Raw genomic sequence first — 16,535 nt, forward strand, 5'->3', positions numbered from 1 at the left:
CCTCTGAACTAAGGAACAGTTGAGAGATCCACCCAACAGATTTTCAAACTGTTACTGGGATTGAAAGAAAAATATTTAAAGCAAAAGAGGTTCTTATCTGCTACATTGAAAACAGATTATCGCTTTGAGCCTATTTTGGGTTATTAAAGCATTTTTAATTAACATTAATTGTGCAGAACAATTTTTATGTTTAATTTTATTTAATACAATGCTCTTTGGCATTTATTAGAATCTTTGTTATCAGTGGTAAGCTTATAGATGCTCTCAGTACCTTACACTTTACAACACAGCCTGGAAGTTATCCCTCACCACACCACATCACTCCCCAAACAGAACTTAGTTTTCCCCATTGCACCCCCAAACACTGATCACAGGGACACACTATACCTCTTCTTCAGAAATAGTGACATACTACTGTTCTAATCTATTAAAAATAACTTCCATCTCTAACTACTAGGCCCTTAGGCAAAACTAATCCTTCACCTTCTTATCTTCTATATCTCACAAGCAAATTTTGTTCTAAACTACACAGCATATGCATAATCATAGCTCTATTTCTTATTCTCTGTAATCTTACAAATTACATAAGTGTCATCATTCCTAAGATTCATTTTATACTATACACAACTCCACAATACCCACCCTTTACATGTTCTAGTTGCCCTTATTTATTTAGCATCTCATCCCACCTTATCTGAAAGAATAAAACTTGCAGCCACTGAAGTTACCAGTATAAAGATAAGAGTAATCCTAAAATTTCCATAATAAAACTATATAAAACCTACCTTTACTACAAAAATACAAACCATGTGGTGATATCCACCCTAACCCTGTCCCTACCTCTTAATCAATCTCTTCAACTCACTCACCTCCAGGTATTGCCAAACTTTCAATGCAATTATACTTCCTATGCCTAAACATTGTTAGCATCATAAACTAAGTCAATGAATTATGTTCATGGATAGCACAATATAGGCCAGATAGTGCAGTACTCTCTGAAATTGGCTTAAATCTCATATAAAAGGCAAAATAATTCCTTCCATCTGGATATGGAATAATTAATTCTGGCAGGCTTAAAAGAAAGATGATTGTCCCACAAGGCTCAGTCCTGGGACCTCTCTTGTTCAGTATATATTTTTCAGAGGTACAGGCCAACACGGAAGGACTGTGGCTGACCAAGTTCGCAGATGACTGCAAACTGGGCACCATAATTGACTCTCCAGCCGACACAAGCATCCTCCAAAAGGGCCTCATAGAAACAGACAACTGGTGCCAGAGCCATGGCCTCAAGCTAAATGCCAAAAGTGTATAGTCATCCTTTGGCAAAACAAAGTGCTACAAATTACCACATAGGTGGTAATCCATTAAGTACAGAAGTAATTAGGGACCTGGGGACCCAAGTTGATAGCAATCTCTCATTTGACAACCACGTGACCAAAGTGGTTAGAAAAACATTTTATATAGCCCACTTAATCATGAAGGGATTCACATCTAGATCAGGGGAGGTCATCGTGCCTCTTTACTCATCCCTCATCAGGCCCATAATTGAGTACAATGCCCCTTTGGGATGTACCTTACCAGACACCTGCAGCAACTGGAAAGACCCCAAAAGTATCTCACCAAGAGGATCAAAGGGCTCAAACAGATGCCATATGCTGCCTGGTTAAAGAAACTCCAGCTCTACTCAGTGGCATACCGCCTGTTCAGAGGCGATCTGTGCCTGACGTATAAAGCCATGTCCAACCCGGAATTAATGGACATGCTGCACCTCAGAAAATCCAAATCCCATCGAGCTATGCTCCAAGAGACTTGAACCTCAGCATTGAAATAAATAGGACATGCTGGAGAGACAGATTCATAACCCAGAGGCTCCCTTCACTCTGGAATAAAATCCCAGTCCAGGTTAGGCAGAGTCCCTCATTGACTCTCTTCAAGAGGAATCTTGATGAGTGGATGGGAGATCGTAGGTTTACCCCGGGTATCACTTCTGTGTCACTGTTAGACAGAGGCACAGTATACTAACCTCGAAAAAGGGCATAGCAAAATTAATTTAAAATGGGTGGCGAAAGCCAAACACATTCTGGCGAGGCTTATAAATGCCCTAGGGCAGATAGCCTAGTATGAACCTATGAACCTATAATATTGCTATCTTCTTCCCTACCTCTCTTCTGCTCTGCCCCTATATAGATATATATATATATATATATATATATATATATATATATATGGGTCTACTTTCAAATCCCAAATTCCATATGATCGACGGTTAAAAGCCCAAGGCCAAAATCATGAAACTGAAGAAACCCAAACATTGACTTTTTCCTAGAGTAAGTATACACTTGACCAACATGCCCTTTTCTCCACTGTAGTGTGATTACAAAGTTGGTATATATAATTAGGGGGTGAGGGGGGGTGAAGCTCCCCCACCTAGGTGGGTTTTACTTACCTCTGGTCTATCATCAGTATGAACAACAGTGGACTCAGAGCTGAACATGATGCACACCCACTCTCACTGGGAACCCCTCTGCGAGTCTGAACACAGTTTGTAATTGAGTCATTGGGTCCTTAGCATGCACTAATTCTACCAAGTATCTGGGACTTTGAGCTACTGCAGAACTGCCCAAATCAGCTTTCTTAGGGCTTTGTCATTCTTTCTTCAAGTCTAGTAATGCTCATTTGGATTATTTCCTCATTTATAGCTTCTTTCCAGCTATCTGTCTCACTGCAAACATTGGGTCAGTTGTGCTGCATCCTGATATGAATCTGAAATGCTCATCTCCCATCTTACTTTCTACTACTTTGTGTATTCATTTACCAGTAAACCTCTCTAGAACTTTTATGTGGTGTGACAAGAGTTTGATACTTCTGTACTTCCCATAGTTGTGGATTTCCCCATTGTTCTTGTACACTGGTACTGGTATGCTTATTCTCCAGTCATTTGGGATACATCTTTCTTTCCATACTGCTTTAAGAACCCTCAGAAGCCATTTCTCCCCTACCTCACCCACCATCTTGATCACATCTGCTGTGAATTCTTCTGAGCCTGCTACTTTCACTGGCTTTATTTTCCTTAGTGTTGTTCTTGCGTCTTCTAGGGTGGGCTCCTACTCTTCTTTTATCGTAGGATGTGTCTGGGGCAGGACAACTTCTGTTGGTTTTTTTTTCATTCAAAAGTTGCTGCAAGTACTCCTTCCATCTGCGCACGATGCCCTGTGGACTGGTAAGTAGGATGTTGCCATCATCCGTTATGAAGGGATAAAAACTGGCTCTAGGTGGTTCAGTCATTTTGACTAATTTTCCCCCAAAAATGGGCATGGAAATTTGTCAGTGATAATTGGGTTGAGGACCAGTCTACTCTAACCTATGCCAGGGGCCCATGCTAACAGTGGAAGGGGTGTATGTGCCCCTATTGGCCACTGTGTGCCCACCATAAAGCCTAGTAGTCCTGGGTCTATATGTTACAGGCTTGCTGGTGTCCAGTGGCCAGGCTGAGATATCTGAGATAGCTCTGTTGAGAGAAAGCTAGACATAAAACCAATCAACCTGTCAAGCATGAACTAAGAACTGCTAAACTCTGTGTCAGTTTACTCACAGGATGCAGCTTGGAAGTTGAAGACTTGATGGTAAGGAGGAGGTTGTACATCCTATGTATCCAGGAGACAAGATGGAAGGGCAGTTTAGCAAAGCCACTAGGCTTGGAATCAAGAATCTACTACTCAGGAAAAGGACAGACTAGAAATGGGGTGATAATTGTGGTGAATTGTGTTTCAGAAGATAGTGGGATGCCATCAGAATTAGCGACAGACTCATGGCAATCAGACTCCAGTGTAAGGATAAGGCACTATTCCTATTCTTTGACTATGCCCCGCAGCAGGTTTATGATAGGAAAGAAAAAAGTGCATTTAGACATCAGTTCCAGGACCTACTAGATAAAGCAAGACAACAGGAATTGCTGTTGATAATGGGTGACCTGAATGCACATATCTGAAAAGACAGAACAGGATATAACTGCCTAGCTTCACATGGGTGGGGGAACAGAAATAAAGGAGGAGAGGGCATTCTAGACTTCCATCTAGCAAATGGCTTGGTAGTGGCCAACACATGGTTCAGCAAGAGAAGTAGTCACAAGATCACATACAAGAGTGGCCAACATACTTTCCTGATGCCTATTGTTTGTGTCTTTCGGCTTTTCCCGGTTAGGGGTTGCCACAGCGGAACTCCGGTCTGCTAATGATTGGCAGTAGATTTTTACGTGCTGGCTTGCCAGGCCTAATGCACAACCTTCAATGAAGGAACACCCATTCATGCATGTCGCCACACAGAAGATGCCCTAACTGAGAATCGAATGGGCAACGTCTAACCGTGAGGCAACAACGCTACCGCAGCATCACCACCGCAGTCACTATATGGAACATTTCCAAAAAGAAAATATACATATTGATCAATTAAATCTAGATGAAAATATTCTAATATAAAAAAAATACCAGAAAAATTAAAACTAGATCTACAAGCACCCATATCCTACAAAGAAATTACAGATACAGTAAAAGAGAGTAAAATAATAAAGCTCCAGGTATAGATGGCATTATTATGGAAATATATAAACTTTTTCCTTCAAAGATACTATCCCTCTTCCATAAAACTCTATTAGAAATTCAGTTATAAGCTATAATACCACCCTCTCAGAGATATTCCTTAATCACACAGATCCTAAAGGAAAACAAATCCCCAAACCTCTGTACCTCATATAGACCTATATCATTATTAAATAATGACTATAAGATATTTATGACAATATTAACTAACAGAATGAAAATACCACTATCCAAAACAATAAATAATGATCAAAATGGATTTATATATCATAGACACACACGGCAATATTAAAAGGATAATTTCTCTTATAGATTATGTTAATAAAGAAAATAAAGAAACACTCATAATTGGCTTAGATATAGAGAAAGCCTTTGATTCCCTAAATTGGGACTATTTATTCAAAATTCTAATGCTGTTTGAATTTCCTGCATCCTTTGTTCATCTCATAAAGAATATATATACAAATAATTTAGCGTATGTCAAGTTAGGTCCTTTTACCTCTGAATCTATACATATAACAAAAGGCACTAAACAAGGATGTCCCATGTCACTGATTCTATTTGCTCTGGTTATTGAGATATTGGCAGATTCAAATCATAACAATATAAAAGTCAAAGGAATAGATGTTTATGAACAATACAATTCTAAAGTAATGCTATTTGCTGATGACATATTACTAGCATTATCTGATACAAAAGAGACATTCGAAGAATTAGATATATTCATTGACAAATTTCACATGGTTTCAGGACTCCATTTCAATAAATCAAAATCAATTTTTTTATTTTTAAATAAAAAAAGAACTGCAGACCAAGGGGGATCACATCATAGGGAAACAAGAATCTACCTTAAAATATCTAGGAATTGAGTTATGCAAGGATAATAATGAATTAGTCTAAAAAAACTGCAATAATATCAACACAATTAAAATCTATGTGGAAAAATGGAACAAAATAATATTAACATTTGAAGATAGACTGCAGTTAATAAAAATGGTTTTACTGCCCAAGATCCTATATATAGCCTTGACAATACAACTGTTACCCAAAAGGAATATACTTAAAGAAATAAATTTGTGTCTAATAACATTTTTATGGTTTCCCAAAAGAAACAGAATAGCTTTAATACATCATATCAGACCTTGGAAATAGGGAGGATTACACTTTCCTGATATAGAAACATATATACAAGCATTAATATCTAAAACAATTTCAGACTGGATAAGTCCAAATTACTCTGCAAATTGAAAAGAATTACTAACTGTAATATCAATAAATGAATTTGATTTACAAAAAAAAATTCAAATAGATAAAAATAATTTGCCATGGCATATATCATGTATTAGTATAAAATATAGCATAACTAAACCCACTAAAACTCATATGATTAATTATTACATTGACTCATTTAGGAAAATTATTAATGCAAATATAGATTTAAAAATCTGGTTTGATCTTTTAACACCATTTATAATCACAAAGAACTTTCCACATAAAATATATAGAGAAATGATTAATTCCTGGGAATAGAAAGGATTTGTTTGTTGGCTCCAATGTATCAAAGAACTAAAAGTTTTAGATATGCAAGTAATAAAAACAACATACAAAATTCCACAACAGGACTGACTAACTTTACAGAGTATTCTGTCATATTCGCAAGATTTAAGTAGAATAATTAACAAGTCTTCATTTAAAGAAATGCCTACATTTACGAAATACATATATGAAATCATATATAATGACTTTGACATAGGAAACAGTATTGCAAAATTTTACAAAATATTGATAAACTATAAAACAACACCCAAAACCTCATATTGGAAATATATAACAATAGGACACTCAATACAATTAACTGAAGATATTAAAAAAAATCTTATTATCGATAAAATATACATCTTTTACACAATACTGGAATGTTTTTAATTGGAAATGCTTGCACATAGCATTCTTAACCCCAGACAGAATCAGTAAAATTAGTTCTTCCATAAAAGGAATATGATGGAGATGTGAGCAAGTACACAATGCAGATTGGAACCACATTTTCTTTGACTGTGCTAAAATTAAGCCATTTTGGAATGGTATTACTAACTTTCTACAAGCTTTATTTAATGAATCATTTTATTTAACTAAAGCTCTTGCATTATTAAATGTGAACGAAGGTCCTCATTTGAATAGGTCAAACATGTATCTGGTATGTACTATACTTGCAATTTCAAGGAAGTGTATAACAAGAAGATGGAATGCAAACACAATACAAACTTTGGGAGACTTCTACACCCCACTGAAGACCACAGCATTATTGGTAATTAAAATTAAAGAACTAAGAAATTATCATAGGTTCATAGGTTCATAGGTTCATAGGTTTATACTAGGCTATCTGCCCTAAGGCATTTAGCAAATTTTTTTAATACGCTTCACTTATATTATGAAAAATACTGGTGCTGGTGCTCTCATTTATGGAGGATTTTTCACGCCACGCTAGGGGGGGGTTGAGTGATATCCCTCCCTCCAGCACGTCCTATATTTATATCCGTTAAAGGTTTCGCTTGCTTCTAGTAGTTTTTGTGGGTTTTGGATTTTTGAGGTGGAGCATGTCCATTAATTCTCTGAGCAGCGGTGATGCGACTGAATAGAGCTGGAGTTTATTCAATCTTGTCTCCAGAACTTTGGTGAGGTCTCTGAAAGATCTCAGAAATGGTAGTGAGATACATCCAGATGGCAGATCATTGGTGATGCAGAAGTGATCATTGGTCTGATAAGTGAAGAGTACATGGCAGATCCTTGGATGGATGTGGTGGGCAATGTAAGAGGTCTTTCAAGGTCTAGCAATGTTCTTGTCAAATCGTGCCACCAATGTCAAAGTAAACCAAAAGGCCCCTGTGAACCTATTCTGTGCTCCCCTGGTAGCCATAGTGGATAGCTTAACAATGGTAGCTTTTTTTTCCGAGTTTTTATGTATTATATATTTTTTTTTTGTTTGTTTTCAGGCAGGCCATGGGCCATGGCTCAGCTTTGTTTCATCCCTTCCCTTCTTGAAGGATATCCATCCGATCCACTTTCCACTACTAGCGCATTTTGCAGTCGTCTGCAAACTTTGTTGTCACAAGTCCTCCCATGCTGGCCTGTACTTTTTGAAGCAGATGCCAAACAATAGGGCCAAGGACCGACCCTGTGGGACACCACTTGTAACTGGCTTGGAGTCTGACACAGCGCCAGCAACTCTAACCCTGTGGGTTCACATTTAAGCTGGTTTTTTTTCTAATACCCCGTGGGGTATTGTGTGTAAAGCCTTTGCAAGGTCAAGGTAGGCTGTATGGACTGCCTTTCCTCATCAATGGCCTTGGTGACTGTTTCAAAGAAGCGACCAAGTTCAGGCATGATCTTCCCTTGACAAAGCCAAACTGGGTCGGGTCCAATGTCTGCAAGTCCCCTATATCTTTGTTTATGAGCTCCATTATGATCCTCTCCATAGCTTTGCAGACTAGACTTGTTAGTAGGGGGGCGATAATACCAGGGTCCGTAGGCGGCGCTTTATTGAGTGGGGGACCACAGTTGCCGATCGCCCTCCTTGGGCACGTATCCTGTGGTAAGGCTGAGATTAAACAGCTGCCTTATGTGCGGGGTTTATTCCTCATTTAGCTCGTGTAGCACACAGCCATTTATCAACATTACTTGGGGAAAAGTCTTATAGTTGATTGACACTATACAATAATTGATCAGACACTCTGATAATGGATTGGACATACTTATAAAGTAACTATATACATTAAGATCTGTTATTTAAGATGTTATGTATAAATACTATGGAATTCATTCAAATATATTTGAAAAATAAAAAAAAAATTTGAGAAAAAAAGAGTGGCCAACATACAGCTCAGGTAGGCTTCTTTCTAGTAAGGAAAGGGCACTGGGGTAGAATCAGTGATTGCAAAGTCACCCCAGTGAAACAGTCAGCCTACGGTATAAACCACTGGTTGACACAGTCAGCTGTAAGCAGTAGACATCAAAGACTCTTAAGGTCAACAGAGACTAAGCTGAAGACCTGGGAGTTGACTGGAGAGAAAGCACAGGAGTTTATATAATTACTCAGGCCTCTAGCACTTCAGGAAGAAGAGAAAATAGGTGGAGTTGAAGAAGAATGGCAGCTCTTCTAAAAAGCATGTGTAAGGACTATAGAACAGATATGCAGCTGAGCCAGATAAGGAAATAAGGTACATAAGGAAAGCTGATGATGGAATGTAGAAATCCAGGAAGTCATCAAAAGAAAGATGGCATGTAGGAAAAAGTGGGAGATAGAAAAGATGGGCCAGGCTAAAGATAAATGCTGTTTGGCTAACAAAGAGGCTAAGAGAGGAATTGGAATATCAAAGAATAAAGCATCAGAGGCACTTTGCCAGCTTCTGGAAAGTGACTTGGTAGACGGCACAAGGAAACTCTATCAGGTTACAAGGCAAAGACTTGACCAACCTTTAGTCTACTTTGAAATCCAAACTGGAACTATGTTATAACAAATTTGCAAGTTTTGCATTGAACCTGCCATGTTATACTTATCTTTTCTTTACTCTTAAATCTCTAAACTGTCTAGAGCTTCCTCATTACCTAACTTTTTCACGTCTTCCTAGCCCACAAAATAGTTTGCGACCCCTGTTCAACTCCAGCCATCTTCAACATCCTCCACCACTATCTTCCTAATCACTACCTCCAGTCTATAAAGATACAGCTACTTAATATCTATAAGCCAAAGAAAAATATCAGACTCATATTCCATAGCTAAAGTTTGGAATTCAATCCCAGTCCATATCAGGTCAATCCAGACTATTGGATTCAAGTCCTTTCTCAAAGAGTTCTTTACCACCACTTGGCTCTGCTCCTGTTCTGCACCTGGATAAACACCAGAATCTGTAATTGATCATAACACTATGTTGCTACTCATATATTCCCTACAAGTGCCTAAGCTGTCCCTATCCCATCTTCTCCTCTACATATCCAGTCCGCATCACCCTAACAGAACAGTGTCACTCATCTTAACCACACTAACTTAGTCTAACTGTTGCCTTCTTTCTATGCTATACCTAACAGACTCTCTACTTACTGTTATCACCTACTACAGTATCCTAACTCTCCACCTAGCATACAAGTCATGCTTTTTCCTTCTCCATTCTAGGATGTAGCTTTTATTCTACCTCATGAATTTCTCTATTGCAATGGTATTCATTTCTATAGTGTGATATATGCTGATAATATTCAACTACTAAATCAATTTCTTTGTATATGTAAACTATTACTTTAATTTAGATCATATGTAACTACTTATGCATTTAACTTGTACATGTAAACTTATTTTTTGTAACTGCAGAGTTTCCATGGATTCTGCTGAAAACGGGCTTTTTCAGCCCAGTCACACATTCCTGTTAACAAATATCTATAAATAAAAGCCCTTTCCCTCATGGAGAAAGCAGATGGGTTCTATAACACTTTGAGATAGCATTTCTGGAAGAATCTGAGGAAGTAAGTTTTTTTTTTCCTTTTTTTTTGGGGGGGTGGATTACTGATTTTGGAGAAATGACTTACTGCTCATTGCAGCCCTTTTGAATTACTCACATTGTTACCTCACAGCAAGAGGTTCTCCCGTTCTATTCTCGGCATGGCTTGGGAGTGCCTTCTGTGTGGAGTCTGCATGTCCTCTCCACAGTTGGGTAGCGTTCAAAAGACATGCATGCGTAAATGGGCGTGCCTTCGTTGAAGGTTGGGCATCGAGCTGGCACCTCGGCATTTCATAAAAATCTACTGCCAATCATTAGCAGACCGGAGTTCTGCTGTGGCGACCCCTTACCAGGAAAAAGCCGAAAGACAAACAACAACAACATTCAAGATTTGTACAGCTGTGTAAGTAAACCTACCATAACAGATGTCATAATAATAACTGCTGGAGTAGCCTTAGCAATACGGGTTATATCTTGCCAAGGATATAACAGCTGGCCAACTTCCAAAGCTTAAGGGCATCTTCCACGAACCCATATCATTAATCAGCTTGTATCGAGCTGAAGAAATAGAATGATTTGGGCTCCAAGCCCTTCAGAACTTTCATGCCAATTGAGAGAGGGAGGGTAGGTACAGCACTAAAAAGATCAGTGCTAAGAAAATAAACATAAACGTCCTCACTTTGGCAATAAAAATATATAAAAATAAGAGAGATGGCGGGAAGGAAGGAGTGATAATTCGGGTTCCTATTAGAAGCTCGAATGCTTGAAATGTCGAACGTCATATAGTCGACACCATATGATCGACATTTCAAGTGTTTGAAGGTTAAGCATAATGGCACCATTCAGTGCAGAATGGGAGAATTTCCCTTTTCTGCACTGAAGTGCGATCTCTGAGTTGGCATATTTAAGTAGGGGGGATGTGGGGGTGCAGGGGGGCTTGCTCACCTGCCTGCACCATTAAGTTAAGTTTTTTTTTTTTGTTTGTTTTTTGTTTTTTATTATATATTTGAACTTTTGAACTTCGATCATATGTTGTCGAACATATGGGATTCGAAGTTTTGAAAGTTTGATTATATAATATAGATCCGATAATTCAAATATCTACACAACTATTATATTTTCATCATCTGACCATTGCTGCAGTAGCCTAAGCTACACGGGATGACCACCATAGTTTGTAATGACAACGAGGAGCAAGGCTGATGGTCCAGAAGGTCCTGGAAAATGGTCCTAGCAAATCCTGTTTTCATCCTGGAAAAGGAACCTAGTTTGTAGTGCTTTGTAAAAGTACATATAGAGGAATGACTTGCTGCTTCTGCAATACTTCTAGAATCCACTCATTTCCAAAAAAGCCACAGATAAAGCCAAGGTTGTGTTAGAGTGAGCCTTGACCCTGCCTGGAATTCCTTTAACGTGGTGGGAATAAAAAAGTTAATAGCATGAGACAATCATTTGGAGTCTGTTTTTACACAAGTCTTCCTTTTTTGTTACCTGCATAAAAATGAATAACTGATCAAAGATTCTGAAAGCTTTAGTTCTGTGAGTATGGAGAATCCTCTCTCCCTCATTGTTAGGGCCTGGAAAAAATACAGGCAGATGGACAGCTTGAGACAAACTAAATTTGGATACCACATTATAAGAAAACCCTGTCTTTGTGGAATATGAGATGAGGCTGTCTCACTGTATGTGCTTGCAACTCAGATACTATTCTTGCAGAGGTCAGAGCAATCAGTAAAAATGTTTTCCTTATTAAGAACCACAAATCAGCCTGCTGAGCTACTTCAAACAGAGCAAGTTTTAATTTTTATAAAACAAAGTCAAGATACTAAGGTGGAACCACTTGTTTTCTAAGAGGTTTGATGTGTAACATCCATTTCAAACATATTTTATTTTGAAAATGCATTGAAAAGAGGGGTCCATGGACAGATATCTTGAAATGGCTGACAAGTGAACCTTAATACAGAAGTAAGAAACACCAGAGGATAATGGCTCACATTAAAAGCATCCTGGCTCTTGTTGTAGCATAAACTAGAAAATCTTTTACATTCACTAATACATAATTTCCTAGTAGCAGATTTTCTTGTTTCCTTTAATAACTGTTGCACATCCTCAGAAAAAAAGGTACTTAAAAGGTACTAAAATTCTGTCATCTAGACAGTTGTAGTTGTTTCATGTTGGGATGTATCAAACACTGCTGTCCTCTGTGAATGCATCCAGTCTGTGAGGGAACTTCTGGTAATTTCTCTTGGCCATTTCCAAAAAAAAGAGAGACCACTATTGCCTGAGCCAGAATGAGTCAGCACATTGATCTTTGGAGAGTCCTTCTGTATCTTCAAAAATGACTCTCAATATCAGTGGAAAGGGTTAAAAGTCATGCAGGAACATTCCTATCCAAGGAACAAAGAATGCAACAGTTTTCCAGGCCTTCTTCTTGCAGTCCTAGAGCAGAATTTTACCAAATGATTGCTATGAATGGAAGAGGCTATTCTTATCTGAGGTGCTCCCCACAGCTGTACCAATTCCTATAAGACCCTCTGATTCAATTTCTATTTGTGACAATCTGTCCTGGTCCTGCTGAGCTTGCCTGACACAAAATGTTGCTCTGATGAGATATATGATACCAGTATTGTGAGGCTGTGCCAAAATGCTATATCCCAGGCTACCATGGCTAGTCTGCACAGAGGGTAAGATCCCCCCCCCCATTTGCTTGTGTACCAGATTACTGTGGTGCTTTCTCTAATCACTTATGATAGCCTTGAGATCCATAGATGATTGAGAGAGTTGACAGCATTTATTATTGCCAACATCGGTTTTATGTTAATGTGTTTTGGTCTATATTTTGGTCCCTTAGACCAGGCACTTTTACTCCCATAAGCACTGCTCCCCAAGCAAAATCTAAAGGCATCTGCTGTTACAGTCTCTCCAGGAGGTGGAAGTAATCTATCAACCAAAGAAGTTCCTTTTTCACAAATCCTAGTACAGGTATCTGGAATATCTGATGTTGGGCCCATACTGATTTTAGGTGCTGCTGATTTCTTTTTTCTCATGCGGAGTCTGGCTAAAGGAATCAAAAGAATTATGGATGCCTTGAATCCTAATACTGAGAAAAATTCCCTTTGCTGAGGCTTTTGTTTGAGTGGAAAATGTCAGGAATAGATATAGATCTACTTTTTGATGCAGAAGAAAATTTATTTGAACTGAGGTATCTAAGAGACACCCCAGTCTAACAATTCTGTGAGAAGAAATCAAACAAGACTTTTGGGTGTTTTCTTCCACAGTCTGCAAAGGATATATCTCACCCAAGTGAGACATTCCTAACACTTTGAAAAAGACTACACAAAACTAAGCAAGCCTTATAAATAAGGAAAAATGTGAATGCATTGCAGTGTGCAGTAGGCTGTCACTGGAGCTGGACACTCTGTAAGTACCATTAGAACAGTGGATAACTCCAAGGATAATGCAAGGAACTGAAAGTGTGACCAAGATACAGAAAACCTTAAAAAAAGTTTGAAATCTGGTGCTACAGGAATGCAATGATAACATTCACTAAAATACCTGAACAGGAATGAGAGGTAATAGTTTGTGAAGTGATAGCATTTTGAACTTTTACAAACTGATGTAGACAAGGAAGACCTAGGACTGGTCTCCATGATGCTTGTTTCTTTGGTAACAGAAACATTCTTGAATAAAAAAAAATTCTCCTTTCTGAAAAGATGGGACTGTTCCTATTACCACATGAGTTGGCAGATGTGAAAAGACAGGGGAGAGAAATGGAATTTGAACTGATGGATTAGAAGGAATTCCCCTAAAAGGATGGAAAGATTCCCACTGCCATCTGTATCCCTGAGGAATCACTGTCAGAAACAATTTGAGACTATCTGTTGCCAAAGCAAGAAATGGAGGCTAGATTTGGAGAAAGAATTAGGGCTTGTCAAGGAGGGAAGGTAGAGGGGACTTCTCTAGATAGTCTTTCAGACTTGTTCGACTGTGTTGTTTTTGGGAGGCTCCACCTTTCTCTTTGAAGCCCTCTTGCCATTGTGTTTTAAAAGCCTGTTTACCAGCAACTTACTTTTTCTGCTTATTTTGGTTTTTGTTAAATGCAGTGGCGGTAACTGTAAAATGCTTGACAAATTTGGGGAAGGAAAGATGAAATTTACTGATGTAGATTCCCTCTGCCATCATACTTTTTAAAGACATCTGCAGCTGTTGATCCACATACAATCACTCTAAGGGAGAATTTAATATTTCAGCTTTAATATTTTCAAGAAGATTTTCTGTATGCAACCTACCAAACCTTCTTATAACAGCTCCTGTGACAGCAGCTTTGGAAGTGACATCAGCTGAATCATAAGCATGCTTCAAAGAGTATTTAGTCATTAGGAGACACAAAAGCAATAAGATTACACAAAGATCATTTTTCTCAGAAGAGGGAAAATAAGCTATAATGTTCCCCATTTTTCAAAAGAAGCATGCATCAACTTTAACATGTGAGCTTGACAGTTAAGGATTCTAAAAAATAATTCTTGGAGAAGAATAAACTTTTACCCTCAAATCTTTCAAAGGCTTTCCCATGCTTATCACAGGGCGAGGAATTAGCATTTACCAGATGTGTAGCAGCAGCAGGGCTTACCAAAGAAACCACTGCAAGGTCAGATCTAGAGGTAGAAAATTAAACTTGTAAGACTGTGGAACTGTATGCAATCTATCTACTTTTGTAGGAGCAGCCGGAAGGGTATCAGGTAAGTTACAGTCTGTACCAAATACATCCTTCAATGCAGGAAGAAAAGGTGGGACCAGTGCAGGTACGGGAAATTCCAGATATAATAAATCATAATCTTTCTTTAATGGCAGTAGAAGATTATTATTTTCCCTCTAAATCAAATTATTCATGTTGGACATAGTTCCAGAAATAGAAATCCTTCCAAGGGACTTTAGGAATAGATACTCTTCTCAGAATCAGAGTCCAGAGCAAAGAAAACAGAAGTTGTCCCCTCATTAATTATTTCTTATTCAATGCGTGGAACATCTCTGGACAATGAAAAATTAGTTTTTCTTTTATCAGAAACATTAGAACTGGAACAGTCAAGAGCCTGAGAACTAATCTCTGAGCTAAGTCCAACAGAAATCACTTCTGCCAAAGTAACTGACGCAGCTGAAGAGATATCTCTAACTTTTTGCTTCTTTTTGACTGGAATTTCTAAACAAGCAGACCTATTTTTGACAGGTAAAACCTCTCTAGGGACAGGTATTCTAGTCTGGGTAAGCAGAGAGGTATTCATTACTCACTCTTCCATGACCAACAAGGGCACTCCAACAGCGGCAGAGGGAGTGTCTTATCCCCTGTCCATGGTGTCTGTAGGGACTACACTAGAGTGAGCCTAAGAAAAAGATAGTCTGAGGAACCAGAAATGTCCATAGGAGAATCATCCATCTGCAGCTGAGGCTATTGTGAAGCCTGTTGAAGTGGTAAAGGCTGATTAGAGATCTTCATTTTTTTTGGCTGGAAGAAATAAGAACTGAGAAACTGACAGGATGTTCCATGCTGAAGCTGAAAATGCTGCCTGAATCCCAGGAAAGCCTGGCAGCAGTAGTCAGTGACACAGGTAAGTACTGGAAAAAATGTTTCACCAAAAACACAGTGAAAAGCATTTAAACACTTACTTCAGCCCACAAAATTAAAAAAAAAAAACTTTTAACAATTAAAAATAGTTTTAAGTTAATTCTAACAACCTTTATCCTCAAAATTAAAAAGTAATGTTCATGTGAAAAAGTTCTATAAAACACTTTTTCCTAGCTTAAAGTAAATAATTTGACAGGGAAAATCTACTTCCTAACAGAAAACTAGAATTGGGAATTATTTTCCACAAAGGGAACTTATCTGCCCACCAATGAAAACCCATAAGCCAATTGACAATGTTTGAAAACCTGCACAAGAATACTCTTTGGCAACAGGAATGCTCTGAAGGGCTTGACACCCAAACCAGTCTTTTTATTCAGCTTTACTCAAACTGATTAATGGTTTGGGAATGTGGGTGGTATCCCATGGAAGCTAGTTGGTCGTTTTATTTTAGTAGGATATAACCCATATAGCTAAGGATACTGCATTAGTGATCAAATGATAAACATTGGTTAGTTGTTTTCAGAAGTGCAGGGAAAGAGACAGATTACCTGTTGTTTTGTGGGTTGGTCAGGGTGGGGGGGTGAGAGACAGAGATAGAGAAGGGAGTACTTAAGTAGTCATGCATCTTTTTGGACTAGGAAGAACTCTGCAACCCATTCCCCTTCTTCTTGGGGTTCCATTGACATTTCTTTTTACACTGTACTTTACCTGACTTTTGCTGATCTGGTTTGAAAGTGTTCCTAAAGAAAGGTCCAGGGCTTAAGGGATATTTTCGGTTGTATTTAGGGAGTGGTGACTGAAGAAGCTGTTTTACTCCCTGTACTAATGTACCTT

The sequence above is a fragment of the Protopterus annectens genome, chromosome 1.part1, assembly GCF_019279795.1.
Source record: "Protopterus annectens isolate FY-2018-M chromosome 1.part1, PAN1.0, whole genome shotgun sequence".
In the NCBI taxonomy this organism is placed as follows: domain Eukaryota; kingdom Metazoa; phylum Chordata; order Ceratodontiformes; family Protopteridae; genus Protopterus; species Protopterus annectens.